This window comes from Onychomys torridus, chromosome 13, assembly GCF_903995425.1.
Source record: "Onychomys torridus chromosome 13, mOncTor1.1, whole genome shotgun sequence".
Lineage (NCBI taxonomy): Eukaryota > Metazoa > Chordata > Mammalia > Rodentia > Cricetidae > Onychomys > Onychomys torridus.
Window position 1 is genome coordinate 34,353,418 of NC_050455.1, and position 22,697 is coordinate 34,376,114.

Below are 22,697 nucleotides of genomic sequence, written 5' to 3' on the forward strand. Positions count from 1 at the left end.
CCAACATCACAATTTTATGGGTAGATTTGTCCTTACCTTAAATCATAACATTATCTGAATAATACGCTTGCCTTTCATGATTAGTCTGAGAACTTCCATCATTTCACTTGGGGGAAGCAGTCGATAGGTGCTGTTTAGCATTTGGAATTGCCAGCTTTTTTATTCTTGTACTCTGAGACCACCATTAAATACAATCAAGGTGACTCAAGCACAGAAGTGTGATATCATGACTGTCAGTCTGATAACAAAGACAACTAGCCACTAAATGATCACTGGGCAGATAGCATGGAGACCATGGATTCACTGAGAATGAAGGGAAATGAATGTCCTCCAGGGGATGGAGAAGGGTGGCCCAATTCCATCTTGTTCTCAATAGCATGCGATTTAAATTTCACTAACTTTATGCACTTTATAAATTGTTTCTTTTGGAATTTTTCACCTGATATTTTTGGATTATGGTTGGTCCTGGGTAACAGAAATTAAAGTGAACCCACTGTTAGGAAGGGTAGTACCATAATAAGATTTGTAAGTTTTGAATTTTGCTGCTTTTTTCCCTTTAAAAACAGTTGTGTTCCCAGGATAAGTCCTGGTCCCATTACCAAGGGACCCACAAACAGATCAACCCATACAACCGTCACCCTCATTCAGAGGGCCTAGTGCAGTCCCATGCAGACTCCCCAGCTGTCAGTCCAGAGTCCATGAGCTGACTTTGCAGTGTTTCCCATCATGATCTTGATCCCCAACCCCTTGCTCCTATAATCCCTCCTCCCTCTTTTCTGAACTCCAGGTGCTTGGCCAAGTGCTTGGCTGTGAGTCTCTTCGTCTGCTTCCAACAGTCACTGGATGTAGGTTCTGTGATGACAATTAGGGTAGTCACCAATCTGAGTACAAGGGAAGGCTAGTTTAAGCACCCTCTCCACCGTTACTACAAATCTTAGCTGGGGACATCCTGTGGGTTCCTGGGGATGTCCCTAGCACCAGATTTCTCCGTAACCCCATAATGGCTCACTCTGTCAAGATATATCTTTCATTGCCATCTCAAACCCTTAAGTTTCCACCCCCCAATCCCCTCCTCTCTACTCCCCACTCCCAGTTTACCCAGGAGGTCTAAACCCTATCCTCTTCCTGGGGCAATCCATGTGTGCCCCTCTTAGGGTCCTCCTCGTTATCTAGCTTCTCTGGAGTTGTGGATTGTAGCCTGTTTATCCTTTACTTTGCATCTAATATTCATTTATGAGTGAGTGAGTACATACCATGTTTGTCTTTCTGGGAATGGGTTACCTCACTCAGGTTGATGAATTAGTTTTTTAGAGCCCATGCCCTGTAGTGTTATGCCTTACTCAGTCTTTATGCAGTGGGAAGGGGCTTGGTTCTGCCCCAACTTGGTATACCAGCCTGTGTTGAATACCCAAGGGAGCCTTACCCCCTGTGAGGAGCAGATGGAGGTGGGATGGTGGGAATTGGGGTGGGGGAGAGTGGGGTTAGGGGAGGGAGGGGGAACACTGGTTGTTATGTAAAATGAAGAAAATTTAAAATAATTAATTAAAATAAACAATTGTGTTATTGTTTATTAACTACCAGTGTATGAGGTTGAAACTTTGCAGCCTCATTTCAAAGCTTCGGGTGGGTCTAGAGTAGGTGTTCCTATGACCTTCCAGTCCTGTTTGAGGTCTATTCCTAAAATGAACATCCTGGGTTCAGTGTGGCAATTGTATTTCAGTTTCCTGGTATTTGACTCTGTCAGTCCAGAGGACACTCCAGGAGCTGTTCAGCTTACAGAATCTAGGTTTTCCATACTCCAAAATTGCACTTTAGTAAGCCCTGTTGTGATCACATTTGCACCTTGTTCGGTGGTTGTAATGGAAACTCAGAAGGACCCATATGTAGATGTGAAGAACTCTTTTCTCCAAATTCCAAACTGCCAATTCTGGAAGTGGATGCTTATGAAATTCAACTCTTTGCTTGGTTTAGAGAAGTTATTTATTCTCTTTGTCTATTTTCGTTTTTGAAATTGTGTCAGGAAATTTCTTCAGTCAGGAAACCAAGGCAATAGTATTTCTGGTTTTTATCTTTAAATCTTTGTTTATTGGGATACATTGTAGATTAAACCACAGTCCTGGGTAGCAGGGAGAATATGAAGATTGAAATGAACTTCTATAACTTTCTTGCCTCCATATTAATGTACTTTAAGTAGAAATTAGTGATCTGAACATATTACTTTGTTTAAATGCTTCTCTCTACACATTTATTCTTTTAAAGAATGATTTACATTTTTTTTTCTTTAGAAGGCTGAGAGTTAAGTGAATATTATCTTTTGGGTTGTGTCTCTTATATTTTTTTATATTTTTAGTTGTGAGCCTAGCCTTTAACGGCTGAGTTATCTTTTGGGTTGTGTCTCAAGAAAAAGTTCCAACAAAATCTCCAAGGGAAGTTTTACAGTGATCAAAACTTATAAAGATAAGGTAAAAACAAAACAATACAAAAAACATCTTGACATTTGGATTTTGTTAAGGTATCTTCTTTGGCATACTTAAGAGGACATAAACAAGCCAAAATATCCAAGAAATGCATTAGTATGTTTGTAACCTTGAAGTGCTTTTGTTCCTTTGCAGTGAACAGACATGAATAATTATCTCAAATTGGAGGGCTGGATAAAATCTTCTCAAGTTTATAGGATTTATAAGAAATACTTCATCTGTAATTATTACTGCATATTTGTGTCTCCCTTTATTAAATTTCTTCTGTGGAGAAGTCTGGAAATTATCATATTGTTTTTCAACCTTTCCTTAGAAGAAACTATTTTCTTAGTCAAACCTGAACAAATATTGTGACATTTTAGACCTGCTATCTCAAAGTTGATTGAAAACTTGAAGCTTTTGCCATAGTCAAGTGTGGGAAAAATTAAACACACACACACACACACACACACACACACACACACGGCTTATCTCATGATATACTTTCTCTTTATATTATACTAAATATTTGTTTCAATTTTAATTGAGTATGTGTACATATGAGGATGGGGTATGTGTCTGTGAGTACAGGTACCTGGAGGCCAAAGGCATCAGATTTCCTGGAACCTGAGTCATAGGCTATTGAGAACTACCTGATGTGGGTACTGGGAACTGAACTTAGGTTCTCTGGAAGATCTCTTAACTGCTGAGCCATCTCTATTGCCCCATCTTTATGTTTTTCCCTTTAAATATATTCATATGATATGTAAATCAAACAAGGGGTATTTCTATAGCTTTCTGGCTTGCTAAAAATTTGCCATTTATTATGGGAATCCTTATGTCACTACCATGAGGGAGATACTGTTCAGACCTATAGTTTTCTCTGCTCAGTCCATTTTTCTGCTTTCATCTGGACACCAGTAACCCCCTATCCCCATAGGTTAGCTTTAGAGGAATCTCTGCTCTAATCCCATGGTCGCAGGAGAGCCAATCCTCATTGTAGCCTGCTGCCTCTGCCCATTGTCCTCTGATGGTGAGTTGAAATAACTAACCTTGTGTCCCAGTGGTTAGTTGAGAAACTGTATGATTCTATATTGGGCTCTTCAAGGGCTCTGGAGCACTTTCCTAAAATTAATGTTGAGAAAAGATCCTTTTGCCTTTAGGGTCTTAATACTAGGTAGGTATAAATTTGGAACTACTTAGAATATCCAAGTTGTCTACAGTAGGTGAGAATGAGGTTAATATAGTGAACTGAACATGGATTAAATAGAAACAAGCATTCCCTCAAGGGATCAAAGCTCTGGATCCAGCCATATATGAACCATGTCTCGTGAGCTAACAAATTCCTCTTCCCTTAAACTAATTTAAGATGTCTTCTTGTCTCTTGCAACCTAAATGACGTCCCACATTACAGATATTTCCACTGTATTTTGCAAGTAAGAACCTGAGGTTCTGCAGGGTTAAGAAAGCAATTGCAACTGGTAGGTGAGAGTAAAGCCTGTTCTTGTTTCAGCTAAATATTCTGCTTGCCAGTTGCCCTGCCACTTAAGAAAAAAATATCTGTGGTCCTCTGGCTCTCTGTTTACTTTAGTTATATTTTATCTTGAATTTTGGTGTGTGATCTTGTTATTTTTTTCACTGGAGAGAGTTTTCTGATTTGACTATGTAGCATCCTGTCCCTGCATCCTGGCAAATGTATAGCTGTGTGGGTCCACAGCTCTTCTGAAAGCCTTTGCCTGGCCTTTCTCTTTAAGCCAGATTTCCATGCTGTAGGACTTTGATTTATAATAAACCATGTATATAAACATGCCTGCCAGACTTGAGTCATTTGAAATATTATTCTAAATTTAATTGGGTTGAACCCAAGCTGACCATTTTATCTTACATGATTACAAAGTTATCTGTGAAGGTGGGTGGAAGGAAGTAGCCTTCCCATTTTAAAAATATGTTCTGGCTGACATATAGGCCCCTGGATTTCCCTGGACATCCTGTGAGACCAAATGCACAGAAATTGCTTAGAATTGAGAAGGGAAAATTACTTCCAGACTTTGTGAACTATGAGAAAAGACAAAGAACAAGTAATGTGATTCCTCAAAGGTTAAATATAGTAGCGCCTTCCAATTTGGCTTTGCTGGAGAACGGGCTGCTCTGTAAGTGAATTTTGAAGAAACACCTCAAGCAACAAAAGCTGTTTATAAAAATCCATTTTGACAGTTATGAGATTGAAATCTAAGATCTACTGCCCATTTCCTTGCTTTGCTCTGTGAATGGGAACCCTCATAATATAATCTGTTTTCTTAGAGACTGAGGGACCTCTATATTGATTGCTTCTAGATGACCATGCAGTGGGGAACAGTCTATTGTTTCTAGTACCATCCAGCATTATAAAAATATTGATCTTTCTGTACCTTTAAAATGTCTTTTCTCCATCTAGTGTTCCTCCTTATGGCTGCTGGTGTGTTCTTTGCTTTTGCTTTAGAGCTTCCATATTGCTTTACATCTGATATTTGTGAAGCCTTCCCCAGCCCTCTCTGGGTCATGGAATACAGAACATATGGCAAAATCTTTTCTCTAACTGCTTAGATCCATCTTCCTATTTTATCTTTTGTGTATCAGGTGGGCTTAGACCCAAAACCTCAGTGGATATCAGGAAGAAAGAGGAAGTGGACAATGCCAGATCCTTGATCAGTAATAATAGCTGTCATTTTGCTGACCATTTGTGAGGTTCCAGGCACTGTGCCGAACACATTAAGCCTCACTGCCAGGATTATGTGAAGATCTGCCAAGTGTTGTGCTAACTGCTTTACACACAGTATGTCATTTAACACTCAAGTGTCTTGATAAGTGTCAAAGGAAGAAGGTAACTTGGATTTAAAACAGGGGCATGGTGTCTTGACCTCAGTACTTTGAATCCTGAGGCTGATTTGGCAGCTGAGGTAGAATTTCAAATTCTATCACACAAGATCCTGTTTAATAAGATGACTGGCCAGATCTCTGAGCCAATGGCAGAGCAGATTTAGTTATGAATATCTAGGAAGCTGTGCTCTTAGCCACTTTCATGTCAACTTAATTTCTTCTCTGTGTTTTGCCTTCTTTCTCTGCTTGGTTTAGCAGGCTGTGTCTAGGGCTTGATCTTCCTACCTCTCTAGTTCTTGTTTGCTAGGATAGGGTTCTACCTCCACACATTCCACTTCCCTATACAGATATCATATGCTCCTACCAGTTCTCACCTACATTTCAAATTACACACACACACACACACACACACACACACACACACACACACACACACACACACACACACACACACACACAAGGCTGTTGTATCCTTTGAATGCTGCATGGATTTTTCCAGTTGTTCAGAACACTTAAATGCACATTTACGTAATGCCTTTCCTCTAGCAAGTACTTCCACACTGTATTTGAGTCTTTATCACATATCTGGCCTATAGAACAAGCACATATGTGTTTGTAGACTCTTCACCATAACTTGATCAGTCCCGTAGGATCCACAGTCTCCAGTGGTGAGGTTATTATGCAGTAGTGGTACAAAGCCAGAATCAGCAGTCCAACAGGGTAGGTTTCAGGGTATCAATCTGTAAGTTCTTTGGTTCCATGAACTTGATCATGAAGCTTAATCATCACCATGATGGCCTTTTTTAAACTTGTAGTCTTAGATTAGACCAGATGCTTAGCACACATTTTAAAGACAACAATTTATTTATTTATTTTTATGAGATACCATTATTTGGAGGTTAAAAGGTAAGGCAGAAAATGATAAACCAACTTAGATCAAGGCACACTGGATCCTGGCTTAATTTTCTAACATTTGGAATATATATATACATACATGTATATATATATTTCTACCATTTTCTATAGTAATAACCTATTTCTCATTTCATGGAAGCACCATCTTTCTCCCACATCTGCTAGGAAGTATTATTTAGAATCTAGGTTAATGGCAACCCTCATTTATTAGTTATACTTGACAGGCATTGTTTCAGAAGCAAGTCTTTAAGAAAGACATGACATCTAGATGATAGGAAAATTAACTCAAGGTCCAGGATTAGTTTTCACAAGATGAGAAATAGATCCATTGCTTTTGGTCTGCTCAGATAAACCATCTTCTTGCAAGTGAGTTTAAGGGGATTATAGTAAAGAGTATTAATTTAGTAGCTACATTCAGAGACTGGCTCTGTTCTCTAATTGGTGATCTGCTACTGTCACTGGTGCATGTCTCAAATCTGTGCCACAGTGGATCTGGAAGACCTGAATTGCTGCAGCTCTTATTCATTTTCTGTTGTTCACATTGCTGTGTACTTCCCTCCACACCTTCACGACCATCCTGCCAGTGTTGACAATGGTCACCAACAGTTCAACATGAGTAGACCTGATGATGTTCTGTTGTACATTATCAGATATTCAGCCAAGATGCATTTCCTTATGTCCAACTAAACAAGCATACCTATCCCAATAGCATGAAAAATTATTTTCCTTTTTCCTTTATTTTTATTCCTTCTATCAACCATAAATTCTTTTCTCATACAGCACAATCTAAATATAATTTCCCTACTATCTATTCCTCCTAGTTCCTTCTCATCTGGATCCACTCCCTTTCTGTCTCTCATTAGAAAAGAACAGTTTTCTAAGAGATAAGGCAAAACAAAAGCCATCATATCCAAGTTGGAGAAGACAAGGCAATCGAAAAATAAGAGATCCTAGAGAAGGTACAAGAATCAGAGACCCACTCATTCACATATTCAGGGCTTCCATTAAAGTACTAAACTAAAAGCTATAGTAGAGGTGTAGAGAACCTGGTGCAGACCCATGTAGGCCCTGTGCTTACTGCTTCAGTCTCTGTGAGGTCACATGACCTTTGCTCAGTTGTTTTAGGGGACCTTGTTCTTCTGGGGTCCTCCATCCCCTTGGTCTCCCTCATTCCTTCTGCCTCCTCTTCTTTGGGGTTCCCTGAACTCTGAGGGGAGGGTTATGATGGAGGCATCTCATTTAGAGCTCTGCATTCCAAGGTCTCTTTCTCTTTGTATAACATCTGGCTGTGGTTGTCTGTATTTGTTCCAATCTGATGATGGCTGAATAAGGCACCCATGAGTACAGCATGGCAGAATATCATTAGGAGTCATTTATAGTGTTACTTTACTTTTTTTAGACCAGTAATATTTTTTATCTCGGCCTCTGGGCTACCTAGTTTCTGGTTTTTAGTCACCCAAGTAGTGTCAGGTATGGGTTCTATCTCATGGAGTGGACTTTAAGTCAATTCAGACATTGTTTGGTTACTCTCAGAAGGCTTTGACCTAGCATATTTTGCAGGCAAGAAAGATTGTAGGTTGAAAGTTTTGTGATTGGGTTGGTGTTGATCTTTCTCTTTTGGTATCCACAGCGTTCCTTTCCAAGTCAAGGACACTAGAATGTGGGGGTGAAGCGCCTATGTAAGCACCAGCTCAACCTCTCCATTTTCAATTAGTTGTGTGAGTGTTGTTTTCAGCAATGGGCCTTGCTGTCAATTTGTAGAGTACAACCTGTTGTCTTGGCAATAGCCTGGGTTGTTTGGTGATTTCCATGGGACCTTTGGGCAACAACTCAATTGAATGAAACCCAGTTCTGGAATGGGAAGCTTTGTTTGGTGACAAGAGATGGGGTTCTGTCTCCCTCATTATTTGGAGACTTTATTAGGATCACCTTCATATATTATAGGAAGTTTTCACTCCACTAGGTTTCCACACAGTCTTCAAATGTCCTTCAATTCTAGCTGTCTCTTCCCTCAATCTTACCTCCCTTCCCATTCCCACCTAATCCTCCTGTTCTCATCCCCTTACCCCTGACTCCAGTATACTCATAAAATTTATTCCATTTACCCCTTCCAGGGAGATCCAAGTGTCCCCTCTAGACCCTTCCTCTAGGCCAAACCTCCTTGGGTCTACAGGTTGTAGCTTGGTTATCATTTATTTAATGGCTAATATCCATATAAGTAAATACATACCATATTTACCTTTTAGTGTCTGGGTTACCTCACTCACAATGATTTTTTTTTTTCTAGTTCTATCATTTGCCTGCAAATTTCCTTGCACAGGGGCCATGCTAATCTTCTCTGTATCATTCCAATTTTAGTATATGTGCTGCTGAAGTGAGCACATGCCTGCAAATTTCATGATGTCATTATTTTTAAAGAGCTGAGTAATACTCCATTGTATAAATGTAGCACATTTTCTTTATTCTTCTGTTGAGGAACATCTAGGTTGTTTCCTATTTCTGGCTATGATGATGATGATGATGAAGAATAAAGCCTCAATGAATATGGTTTGGTAAATGTCTCTGTGGAAAACATTTTTACTAACTCCACATTCAATAGAGGGCTAATATCCAAAATATATAAAGAACTCAAGAGACTTTATATCAGAAATCCAAATGACCCAAATGTGGTAGTTTGAGTAAGAATGACCCCATAGGCTCATAGATTTGAATGCTTGATCATTAGGGAATGAACTACTTGAGAGGGATTTTAGGTGTGACCTTGTTGGAATAAGTGTAACCTTGTTGAAGGCAGTGTGTCACTGGGGTGGGCTTTGAGGTTTCAAGAGCCCAAGCCAGTCCCAGTGTCTTTCTCTTCCTGTGGATCTAGATCTATTACTCTTAACTACTTCTCTAGTACCATGTCTGCCTGTGTCCTGCCATGCTCCTCACCATGATGATAATGGACTAACCCTCTGAAAACTGGAAGCAAGCCCCAGTTAAATACTTTCTTTTATAAGAGTTGTCATGGTCATGGTGTCTCTTCACAGCAATAGAACATGGACTAAGACATCAATTAAAAATGAGATAAAGTGTGGCCCTATAGCAGCCATGCTGTGGGATGTCTTTCTGTATGCTCTGAATGTATGTGTTACTCCCATTGGCTAATAAATAAAGCAGATTTGACCTATGGCAAGGCAGCTTAGAGGCAGGCAGGAAATCCAAGCAGAGCTACAGAGAGAAGAAGGACGGAGTTGGGAAAGAGCAACATGTCATGGGACACAGGTAAAGCCATGGAACACATGGTGATACATAGATTAATAGAAATGGGTTGAGTTGAGTTATAAGAGCTAGCTAGCAAGAAGCTTAAGCCATAGGCCATACTGTTTGTAATTAATAGTAAGCCTCTAAATGATTATTTTATAAGTGGCTGTGGGACTATGGGTAGGAGAGATTCTTTCAGACTGTAGGGCTGGGCGGACTGGAGAAACTTCTGCCTAAACAGCCAGGATCCAGATTGCCATATGTGACTCCTGTTGCCACCCAGCGCCATGTGGTCAGCCATCTGAGTTTGGGTTGGTGTCCGAGGGCCGGGATGTATCCAGATCTGAGTGGTCAGCACTGCTACTCAATGTCATGGTGATGTACAGGCCAGAGCTGCAGCTGAGGGCCATGTCAGGGTACCCTGAAGGACATACAGACACCCCGAGATCAAGGACCACGTTGGTGTCTCAGGCCAATACTGCTGCTGGGGCAGTAGTAACTTCCAGACTCAGTCACTGTCAATAACCATGTCCGGGTTCATGGTTCTACCATTGGCTGGGGTCTGGGCTGAAGTCTGGGTCCTGCCTTGCCACCAAAGTTCACATAGAGGCCCAATGTTAGGGCCACAAACACTCCCACCTGAGTGGCCAGTCCCTCTACCCAGAGCCAGGAGGTCAACTGGGCCCAAGCTGCTGTTGAGTGCCATGCCTGGGTCAGTGGTCCATCTACAGCTGGAGTCTGTGTGGATGTCTGTGGCCTGTGTCAACTCTGGAGGCCTTAGGAATCATGTGAGATGAAATCAGAGGGCCATGCTTAGCTAGCTATAACCTTTGCTGGCCCTGAGAAAGATGGCATTGCCTCTCACTGGACACTACAGCAAGAGAGCTGGCCCCTGTATGCTGGAGAAACAGATAGCCCCCACCCCTCACCACAGGTCAGGATGAACCACCCTGAGGTTATATATGTGGGGGAGCTGACTCCACCCCCTCGCCTGAGATGGGTAGCCCCAGGGGGCCTGACTGACCAGTTTGGCTACCATCCAGGCACACAGCTAGACCGTGAGTTGACCCACCCTAGCATCTACCCCATGTAGGACCTGCTGGAGCTGATGAAGGGACTGGTCCTGTGGAATGATACCCTCAAGATCTCCAAGACTCATGGCAGACACAGGAGATCCCAGAGTAGTTCTGGTGAGGCTCCAGTGATGATGGTGTGCCAGAAACCAGAGGTCTTGAACCAGACCAGTGACTCATTGCGGTAAACACTTGCCAGTAAAATGGATGGGACAAAGAGATATACTATATGGTAGACTGATGATTCCACTTGCACCAGAACGATTGAAGAAGTGTTGGAGAAGCAGAAAAGAAGGAGAAGCAGAGATTTTTCTGTTAAAGTGTTTTTTTTTTTTTTGATTTTGCTTTTGTTCTCTTGCTTGCATACTTTGACTTGTTTCCTTATGTGGGGGAGGGGCATGGCAGGGATGAGGGGAGGATATGGGGGCACCTGGAGATGGACAGAACTGGGGTGCATGATGTGAAACTCCCAGAGTCAATAAACAAGTTTAAAAAATGAGGTACAGGTATAAACAGAGAGTTCTCTATATTCAAATGGCTTAGAAACACTTAAATTGTCAACATCCTTAGCCATCAGGGAAATGCAAATCAAAACTACTTTGAGAGTCCATCTTACACCTCTAAGAATGACTAAGATCAATAATACAAGAAATAGTTCATGTTGGAGAGGACACGGAGTAAGGGAACACTCCTCTATCACTAGTAGGGGTGAAAAATTATTTTCTACTATAAAAAAAGGTAAAATTATATATACCAAATAATTGTTTTAAAGTAAGTTTATTGCATTGATTATTAACAAATGCTTCATTTGTATATCTATATTATATACCTATCAACACAGGGTCATTATAGTAAACTTACTATGTCACAAATTGGTTGAAAGCAGGGAGTCATAAGTGTTAAAATTTAAAGAGTTCTGATTTAAAGTGTTGGAGTCCGAAAAGCTTGATCAGAACTTTGGTTTCATTTTAGACTGGGAGACTGGGTATCAGCTCTACTTAGAATTAACAAGCCAACTGAATGTTAGCTGTGTTTCCTGCAGGTTCACCCCTCTGGGATACAGCTCTCAAGTTTCTGGACATTAGTCTTTAGTGCCCTGATTTCTTCTTTCATTGTTTCTTTGTGTTGCTGGTCACCACAAACTTGGTGGCTTAAAATAGCATGAGTTAATTATCCTGTGGTTCTAGATTTCAGAAGTTTGGACTAAAATCAAAGGGTCTGCAAAGCTGGGTCCCTTCAGAGGCCCTTGGTAGAGCATCTGTTTCTTCTCCTTTCCAGTGTCTAGAGCAGTTGTCTTCATCCCTTGGTTTGTGACTTTTCTACCTCTGTTTCTGGTAATACAGTGTTCTTTATGTGATCTTACTGCCTCCCTCCGTAAAGGTCATTATAATTACACTGGACCCACCTAGATAGTGTCTCTGTGTCATACATAATGATTAACTTAAATGTCTGCCAAGTCATTTGACACAAAAGTCAAGGAGAAAAGATGAGCCCACTCTGAATGCCAGTATTACATTTATGAACAAAGTTTTTCACTTCACTGATAAAGTGATAGAATTGGGACATTGAATTTTTCTACTATTAGCTATAAAACTATAATGCTAAATTTATATTAAATGCAAGTGACTTGAAGTAATGTTTACAAAACATTTTCTGAAGCAATTTCTACAAAGAATTGCTGTAGACAAATTTCTAGACAGTCTTATTAAATACGAAACACAGAGCCAAATGCACAGAGGTGCAAGCCGTAGAGATCAGAGTAATAGCTGCCAACTAACCTTAGCTCACCACCTTAGCCATAGCTTCCCAGAGAGCCTCTTCCTGTGTAACCTGTGCTTTTATTGCTTTGCTTTTCTGCTTTCTCATTGGCTCTAAACTCAGCCACATAACTTCCTCTTCACTGCCTGTCTATACAGACTTCCAGGTCTCTATGGTTCGTACTGGAATTAAAGGCATGTGTCACCGTGCTTGGATGTGTCCTTGAACATACAGAGACTCTTCCTGCCATGTGATCACATTAAGGGTGTGTGCTACCACCACCTAACTTCTGTTTATGGCTATGATCTCTGATCTTCAGGCAAACTTTATTTATTAACATACAAATAAAATATCACATTTTAGCACAAATGCAATATCACCACAGATTGCCTGTATATTAAAAATAAGGAACCATCAAATTTAATGTGCATTGTATTCTGTTTAGATAAAAAAACATATTGAATTCCTAAACTGTATCATGCAGGAAACTGGGAAGTCTGACCGGTATTAAGGTCTATCTAATGTGCCAGTGGAGGTCAAGGTTTCTCTCTGAGTGTCTGTGGATCAAGTGCAGCACAGTGTATTGGATACTAGTTTAAAAGTGCAAATTTCTGGCACCCATCCCAGGCATATGTAAAGAGCTTATTATTGACATATCCTAAATAACTCAAGTAAGCCATTTGAATAAAAAAATCTTTCAAAATTACTGAAAAATAGGCATTACTAGTTATAGTTTATAGCATTGTAAAAAATCACGAATTATTAGAACTGGAAAGGGTTATACCACCCGGGGCCTACCTCATCATTCACTTGGCAGAGGAGGGACCTAAAACTTAAAGTTAGGTTCTTTCCCAGGCTCAACAGTGACTGTGAGGCAATTTCTAGTCTGTGATCCTGAAAGTTAAAAATAATACAAAACTAATTAAATATATTTATGCAGTAAGATGTAAAAGTCACAGTATAGTTATTTTATATTTTTAGGAATCGGAGATGCCCTGTGTATTAATTCTTAAGTTATAGTTTATCATCTTATCTTATTCTTACTTTAAATATTCTTATAATTTTCAACACTATGATAAGAAGTAAACAAAATTCATGATCTCTAAGCAGTGAATAAAATAGAGTATGAAAGAATGACACATTTCTGAGTGTAATTGTATTGTGGATTTGACTTTAGAGCTATGCTTTACAATTTTTTTCTTTAAGAAAAGGAGACATAAATCTCACAAGAAGTGAAAATGGCTAAGAGATATCTATATGGGTGTTCAACATCCTTAGGAATTAGGAAAATGCAAATTAAAACTGCTTTGAGATTTCAGTCAGAATAGCTAAAGTTGAGGAAAAGACAATAAATGCTTGCGAGGGTGTGGGGATAAAGGGTCTTCATTTACAATGTTGGTGACATTGTAACCTGGTACAGCCACTTGGGGAAACAGTGTGGGGAATTCTCAAAAAGCTAAAGATAATCTAACATGTGGCTCAGCTCATCTTAGTTGAGGTTTTCATTGCTGTGAAGAGATTCCATGACCATGGCAACTCTTATAAGAAAACATTTCTTTGAGGGGGCTTGCTTACAGTTTTAGAGGTTCAGTCTAGTGTGATCATGATGGGGAGCATGGCAGCATGCTACGCGAAGTCAACTGACTGTCACACTGAGGGAAGCTTGAGAAAAAGTCCTCAAAGCCCGCCCCCACAGTGACACACTTCCTTCAACAAGGCCACAGCTCCTAATTGTGCGACTTCCTTTGGGGTCATTTTCTTTCAAACCGCCACACAGCTTAAGCACTACACTGCATATTTTCAGAGTGCTTGACAACCTACTTTACAAATGACTGTTCAGCCAGATTCATTGCTGCTATTTACAATGGTTAGGAAAGGGAAACAACCTAAATTTCCTCCAGCTGATAAATGAATAATGAAAATGTGATTCATAAACACAATGGAGTAATATTCAGTTACAAAGAAAAATGAAATCACAAAAAAGTGATTCCACAGGTAAATGGTTGGAACTAGAAAATACTGTATTGAGTGAGGTAATTCAGACCCAGACAGACAGATGTCGCATGTTCTATCTTATTTGTCTGTCCTAGCTTTGACTTTTTAGATATGATATTAGATATTAATCTCTGGTAATAAGAGAAACCAGGAAAGTAAAAAATGGACCAAGGGCAGGAGAGAAGGAGATGTAGAGAGGAGAACAGCTGGACACAGATGCTACAAAATGGGAACTGGGAAAATTGTAGCGGCTTTAATTGGGAAGAGAGTAGAGTGAGTAGAGGAACTTGTATATATGTTATAAATATACATCTTTCTATGTATGTATGTATGTATGTATGTATGTATGTATGTATGAAGTTATACATGATAATGCACCTGCCAAAATCCGTAGACTATCTAGCAAACACCCCAATATAAGGCATAGGAAATGTATTGTGTTGTTCGTTGTTTTTACTCTTTTACACTTTTGGGGGCCTATGAACCAGCTCCCAAATAAATACTCACAGAGGCTTATTCCTACTTATAAATGCCTGGCCTTAGCTTGGCTTGTTTCTGGCAAACTTTTCTTAAATTATCCCATTTACCTTTTGCCTCTGGGCTTTTACCTTTCTTTATTTCTGTCTCCTTTTCTTTACCTCTTACTCCATACCTTGCTGTGTAGCGTGGTGGCTGGCCCCTAGAATCTTCTCTTTATTCTGTTCCTAGATCTTTCTTCCCAGATTTCTTCTCCTCTTTTATTCTCTCTGTCTACCAGCCCTCCCTATCATTTCTCCTGACTTGCTATTGGCCATTTAGCTCTTTATTAGACCAATCAGGTATTTGAGACAGGCAAAGTAACACAGCTTCACATAGTTAAACTACTGCAACATAAAAGAATGCAATACATCTTTGCATCATTAAACAAATGTTGCACAGCACAAACAAATATAACACGTTTTAAAATAATATTCTGCAACAATATTGTGTCGTTGGTCAGGGAAGTCCAAAAGACATCCTTCAGAAATAGGACTTGGAGGGAGGAATCAAGTTGGAACTTACTTGGAAGCCTATTCTTTTAGGAGTAGATCTCATAGTATTTGAAGGTGCTATGCAAGGCTCCAAAGAAGAGGAACAATCAGTAGTCCTACTTTACTGAAAAGTCTATGAACCACAAAATGACTAGACTATAAAGATATCTCCAATAGTGTAATTGTTGCCTAATTGGACTTAAGACCTTTCTCAAAAGGAAGACATTTACACCTGGTACTATGATGCTATTCAGCTACCAATGGCTCAGTAGATCATAGACCATAGAAAAGGACCTACTATTGCCATTTTCCTACATCAATATTATCTCTACCCACAAACTAAGTGTAGCTTTTACCCCTTATGAAAGAAGATTATGTTTTGACAAAAAAAGAAAACTGTTATGGAAAGCCACAACTATAGTCAAAATGCAGAGGATAAGTGACTGCCAGATGCCCAATTCCAACTGATATATCACTAACACAATCCCTATACTTAAGGCTTGGGAAAAATCACAAGAGGATGGTAGAAAGATTGTAGGAACCAGATGCCCAGGATGCCTTCTGTTAGATAGTGTCTTCTAACAATTCCCATGAATTCTCAACAATATAGTTGCTCAAAGATAACAACGGCAATAGCAGTTTTCATACCAATGTGAACAGGATGAATTCCACATGGTCCCACTCCTGAAGGAAAAGCCACAGTTGGTCAATGGATACTGATTGAGGAGAAACCAGACTATCCAGGGATGGGCTCCCATATTTTGTGCTTTCAAGCAAAATGGACTCAGCAAGTTATATAAAGACGTGTGCATATATTTGTATAAATAATAATTAAGACATTATGGATTTAAGAGTGGGGGAACTCTGGATGAGTTATATCAGGAGAGGGAAGGGGTAGGAGTGATGTAGATACAGAGCTCATTTATTAAGTTCTCAAAAAAGATAAAAGAAAGTAGTGTGGGGACACTCATAAAGTCCAGTGACTCTAAATATATGTCAGATTTATTATCTAAACTACAAAGGAGAAAAATAGTTCAAATAATTTAATATAAAGTTCTCTGATTTTTTTTATTCCACTAATGAAATACCATCTAAAAACAAAAATAATTCTAAAGAGATATTAGTTTAAGTATCTTGTTGCAGGTTATATAGGTACATTGTTGCTATAGTTTGCGTATTATTGGATTTATCAAAGAAGTAAATATATTGTTCTGGGAAACTAGTGTCTAACTGAAGAGGAGGAGAAAAATCAAATATGAACAAGGAGAGGAAGTATTCTCTCTTTGAATGTACCACTATGAATACACACACACACACACACACACACACACACACACACACATACACATATATATATATATATATATATATATATATATATATATATTATGAGTATGACTGTATCTTTGTGTTCAGACCAAGGAGCTCAAAGGATCCAGAAGAAATGAGTCCTAAAAGACAATGAGGAACTATATCTCAGACCTTGACTCTTTATATGAAGAGACTAGGCTTGTATAAATGTCAAAATCTGGGTTAGGGGGCAGATAAGTTAGTTAACACAAAAGTACTTCATTATATTAGAAATAAGAAGTGTTCCATAATTATATGGAGATGTTAAAAGATACAGAAAGGGACCTTCACTGACCTAGGCTGAATATTAACAGTAATAAATAATCAAATATTTGATAAATAGCAACATAAGTGCAGAATGACACAGTTATGTGTGTGTGCTTTTTTCAAAATATTTATACATTATTGCATACTTATATGTATCTATTTACAGTAAGTTCTTTTGTAAATATCTTCACTATTACTTTAATTTCATATAGTTGGATACTGAAGCTGAGTATGTATATACATTCCAAGCTGAATGTTATTTGACAGTGTGCATTTTTAAAACGCAATTTGCTTGGCTTTGTACATTTTCAACTGCTTTTTAAATTATAGAAGTAGGCATTGAATTTGAAAATTAGGAGGTTCAGGAAAATTGACATGATGGTGATTGGTTTCATAAATATTATTTTTCTTTGCATACATAGGCCATGATTTACCTAGATTTATAGTTATGTAGATGTCACCATTCACGTAGTGGTTTATGCCAATGGCATCATTCAGAGTTTTCCGAGTACAAAGTATAGGGCACTTTGCCACATCCTGATAGCTGGTCATGAAATAGTAGAGCGAAGTTCTAGACCTCAGAGTCTCTCCACCCAGAGAACAGATATCCACATGATGAGACCAATGAATAGCAGTGATAAAAACAACATCTGTGAGCACATGTGAGGAGCATCTGTCTCAGAAATGGGGTTGGGGACAATTCCCTAAGAATGGCACTTGTGCTGCTACTCAGGTCTTAATAAAATACAGTCTAGTGAAAGGAGAGGAGGGAAAGAGTGACAGAGGAGACAGACTCACCACAGCGTTTAAGGGTTTAGTCAGTGGACAGGATGTTCAGGGGAGGAAATCTGTTTTAATGCAAAAGAATTGACAGAGCGTGTCAGGACCCACAGAGTCTAAATGACTTCCCCATTGTCACGTACTCTGTCTTCTCCTCTGATTCAGTAGTGATCATGTTAAATTATAGCAGTCAGTACATCAGTTGTCATCCTGGAGATTTCTGTCAATAGTGCAGGAAAGTCTCAAATAATCCCTCACCTTAGAGCAGAGACCATCAGCTTTGAAATGGCAGCACATAGTGAGTCTTTGTCTTCTCATACCCCATTGAGGCTTTGGGGCCTTGTCCTATGGGGGATGCTACGTTTATTGAGCTGTGGACATCCCAACGTGCATAACTAAAACACAGTAGTCTCCAACTTATGACACTGAAGAGTTTTCTACTTTATAATGGGACAAAGAAACTATACATTGAATTTTGAAATCTGTTTCCCTCCAGGTTAGAGATATTCCATAATTATATCATTGAAGCTGGGCAGAGTAATCAGTGGTAGGCCAGGCAGCCACTCAATGATGAGAAAAAACTGCCAGTTCTCGGGAGTACAGTGTGGTGCCAAACTATGACATTCACTACATTAGATGAATAAAATGTATGTTTCATTTACAATATTTTCAACTTAGTGAAGCGTTCATTAGGTGGAACCATTGTATTGGATACAATGTCTCCCCTGCCATCTCATTGGCTGTGAGCATCCTTCAGCAATCAGTTCAAAACCTCTGTAAGACAACCAAGATTGAATTGGTAAAATGATCAACCAAAGACATATAAACTACAAATATTCAAATTGTGAAAAGCCTAAGAGACTTCAAAGGCTTTGAAAAGTTGAAAATATTTTTCATTGAACAGCATGTTTCAAGCATTCTTATAAAATGTGTTAATCTTAACAGTCCAAACTAGATTTATTATGTTCTCATTTATAATGATGTTTGTGTAATGTTTCATTCAACTAATCAAATTATCTTATAGTTCTGTTTTTAAAAATCAAAATATTTTATATTATTTTGCTGTCAAAATACCAGCATGATTTTTTGTTAATGGATTATCGGATTTGCTTTCTTTTTCTTTTTTATTAGGTTCATGAAATTTCAGAAATTAAGGTTAGCCCTGATGAAAGTTCAGGAATGTCTAATGTTGGACTGTGGTAAGTCCTCAATCTGCAGCCATTTTTACTGGCAATATATTATACTTCCTTGTACCAAGTTGGCTGAAAGAGAATTGATCATTTTTACCTATGTTACCAGTTCTTATTATAGTTTTTTTGGAGATATTTTATATTTCTTTAAAATGTTTATGGTTTTCCCAATATTTAATACTCCTAATTTACTTCTCTGCATTTTCCTGTTGGGTTGGGAAAACCTCATATTCTGGCAAATTGAATGTTTTGGCACTGAGTATCCAGGAACAAAATTTGGTTTCTGGGTTTAGAGGGATGACTTAGCTGCTAAGAGCACTAGCTGCTCTTCCACAGGACCCAGGTCTGACTTCCTGCACCCTGTGGTTCACAAACTGTCTATAACTTCAGTCCATCTATAGGCAATGCACACATGTGGTACACAGATGCACATGCAGACAAAGCACTCATACTAATTAAATAAATATTTTTTAAAAAGCCAGACAGTGGTGGTGCATGCCTTTAATCTCAGCACTTGCACTCAGGAGGCAGAGGAAAGTGAATTTCTATGAATTTGAGGCCAGCCTGGTCTACAGAGGGAGTTCTAAGACAGCCAGCACTGTTACACAGAAAAACCCTATTTCAAAAAAAAAAAAAAAATCCAACAAAAGAAAAAGACAAAAATGGTTTCTGCCATTCACAGTATATTTGAAAATTCTTTTTTTTAAATTTAACTTTTTATTGATTCTTTGTGGATTTCACATCATGCATCTCGATCCCACTCATCTCTCTTTCTATGCAACCTCTACCCTTGTAATCCGCCCCTCTCCCAGGATAAAACAAGATAAAATTTAAAAGGAAGGAGAAAAAGGGAAAGAAAAATCTCACTGTGAAAGGTATAGCATGACATAGTGAATCACACAGGCCTTTAGTCCATAGTTTTTTACTAATGTATTGAGTCATTAGTCTGGTTTGAAGTCTCTATTTTTTGCTACATCATCAATACTGGCCCATCACTGGGGCTCTTCTTGGATAACCTGTTGTTGTCCTGTGTCATGGATATCCTGTAACTTTGCATCTGCAGTAACATCCCTTTGACGTGTTCCAGCAGATCATAGATGCGGTGGATGATGGGATGAGCCAATTCATTGTTCTGGGTCTGGGTTTGGGTGATTGCTGGGTTCATCAGCCCACCAGCTTTCCTTCATCCTCAACATCACATTAAGATTTCCAGCACTGCCTTGGCTAGCTCACCATATGTAGTAAATGGCAAGGGGCAGGGCTGATTCTTCTGTTGTCATGTCCTCATGGTCAGCTCACCCACACTTACACTACCAGGGCCAGGTCTACTGTGTTGTCTAGTCAAGGGTAGGGGCTACTCTGCCTGGTGTTTTTGCTGGTGAGAGGCAGGGCCAGTTCTCTTGCCCTAGTGACCTCAGGAATGGCTCTTCCATCTACCACAAGCCCCTTATCTACTATTTGGTGGTGTGGGCAAGGGAGAGAAGCCAACCTGATGCCAATATTTAGTTCTCTTAGTGCATGATTATTTTGGTGGTTTAGGTTCCTTTAACAAAATACTCTATGGTGGGCACTGTGTAAACAAAAAGAAAGTATTTCTCATACTTTTAGAGGCTAGAAAGCCTATGGGCAGGGCATATTTGGTGCCAGATTTATGATCAGCAGAAATGACTGCCTTCTTACACACACACACACACACACACACACACACACACACACACACACAGAGCTTTACTACTTCATCCATTTCCCAGTGATAACAATCTTTGTAGGTCAAGGAATAGAATGGTTTAGAAATATGCTTGCCAAGGGACTCTTCTAGGTGCATGGATTTTACAGTCACAAAAAGTGATTTCCTCTCATTTGACCCAGCAAATTGGGAGTAAATATTGAGAGACTGGCAGCCTGGAGCTCTCTGAAGATCAAATACAGAGTTTCCCTTCAGAGGGAGAAAAATAATATCTTTCTAAGCCAAATGAAATAGTCTTCTAGAACAATGGATGATTTAGGAAAACAATTATATTTAATTTTATTATGATTTATAATAACTTTTTTATAATTAACTTTATTATAAGTTATAATAATTTATAATAATTAGCAGTTGAGGTAAAATGTCCCACTCATTCTCATGATGCTAGGAACCACATAAGTGTGATCAATTATGTGAAAAACTTTATTGTTATTGTTGTGAATCATTTCTGGACAGTTTTCTATTTATGTGTATAGTACTTTCTATGACATGTATGTTTAACACGTGTAACAAATACATCAAATGTAACAGCATGTAGTTCAGTAGCTGAGGAACGAAGGAGCTGTTATAATGGTTTTCAAATTTTGTCTAATATTAAAACCAGCTGGCAGCTGCATAGATTTCTGCTTTTCCTAATGACACCAAAGTTCTGGGGTGTGTGTGTGTGTGTGTGTGTGTGTGTGTGTGTGTGCAAGTTGAGGCCAGAGATCAAGGTCAGGTACCTTTTTTTTTTTTAATTGCTCTCCACTCTGTCTTGAGACAGAGTCTCTCACTGAACTTGGAGTTTTCTGATTGACTAGACGGGCTGGCCAATGAACTCCAGAGTCTGCCTGTCTCTGTCCCCCAAACACTAGATTACAGATGTGAAGAGCTACTCCTGGCTTTGACATTAGGGACCCAAGTACAGAGCCACAGGTGTTTTACCACTGAGCCATCACCCACACATTGGAGGCCACAGGACAACTTTTAGGAGTTGATTCTTTCTGTCTTGTTGAGGTCATTCGCTCTTGTTTCTACAAGGCTCCTGGATCACTCAAACTCTAGCAAAAACTCATTGACCCAACTTGATTTGTTTTTTACCAATCATTTATACTGACTATGCCTAAAATATATTTTTTTTGGGAACAATCCAGTATGTATATACATTAAATCAAACTTTGATGTCAAAAGGCTATATATTTTAAATAATTTTTTATATTACAAAGCTAATTAGAAGTAGAAAATGCAAATAGGTAGGCAGGGATCAGAAGATATCAATTTTATATTTTGTTTTATTTTCCAGACTGAATTAAAATAATTTCTTAAAAAATAAGTGACATTCGTTATACACAGGGGAGCAAGGCATATTTGTTCAAAACATGTTATTCTGAGCTTAGTAATGGAATCTTTTCCATCATCTCAGCTCAGAGAAAAATAATTCCTCCCACTGGGTGATTTTTTTTTTTTTTTATATCCAAAGCTTGGACAGCAGAAATTAATTTAATCAAGTAGCCAGTGTCTGAACTGCTTCATGTTTGACTTCAAATACTGACAAGGGACTGCACTTAAGGAGAGATAGTGAGTCACAGTTCAAGGAGCAGATGGGAGCCTCAGAAATCATTCAGGAGTCTGCTTGGAAGGGTTTTAAAGCCTGAAAACCGTTTTATTTCATTCCCTTAAAAACTGTCTAAAAAGGACTGTTTAGTCACTTTAGGGGTCAGGGTTTTGAGAATCTAGTCTATTTGACACTGTTTTCACATCTGGTCAGAATCACTCTTGCTATTCTCTAAGGCTGGGTTTGCTTACGCCAAATGGCAGACAGCTGTCTAGAGTCTTTAATATCATTCTTCACACAAAGAAGGTGATTAATGAGGTCAGGTGTCAGCCTTCTATAGCCAGGTGAAAACTGCCACATACCTTGTATGAACACAGCGAATATAGGGAAGAAAATGTCTGAGCCAGTGTTGGAAGAGAAAACCCCTTTCTAGCTACATCGTTAGGTTTATCCGCCAAGGCCCTGCTAAATAAGCTCAGCTAAGACAGAGGGGTTGAAATAGCACGTGCGTTTTGTGCGATGG

General features: G+C 39.1%; 1 protein-coding gene and 1 pseudogene across 5 annotated transcripts in view; one reads left to right on the plus strand and one right to left on the minus strand.

The window, feature by feature from the left end:
- Positions 1-22,697, plus strand: part of Kcnn2 (potassium calcium-activated channel subfamily N member 2) — a 386,123-nt gene that overhangs the window by 35,588 nt on the left and 327,838 nt on the right. The window contains exon 1 of one of the 5 annotated variants that reach the window (XM_036204420.1): positions 18,857-18,902. The exons of the other annotated variants lie outside the window; for them this stretch is intronic. The gene's annotated coding sequence lies outside the window, so the exon portion shown is untranslated. Of the gene's footprint in view, positions 1-18,856; positions 18,903-22,697 lie in introns of those variants that run through there. 5 annotated transcript variants of the gene reach the window in all.
- LOC118595070 lies at positions 8,495-8,609 on the minus strand (annotated as a pseudogene).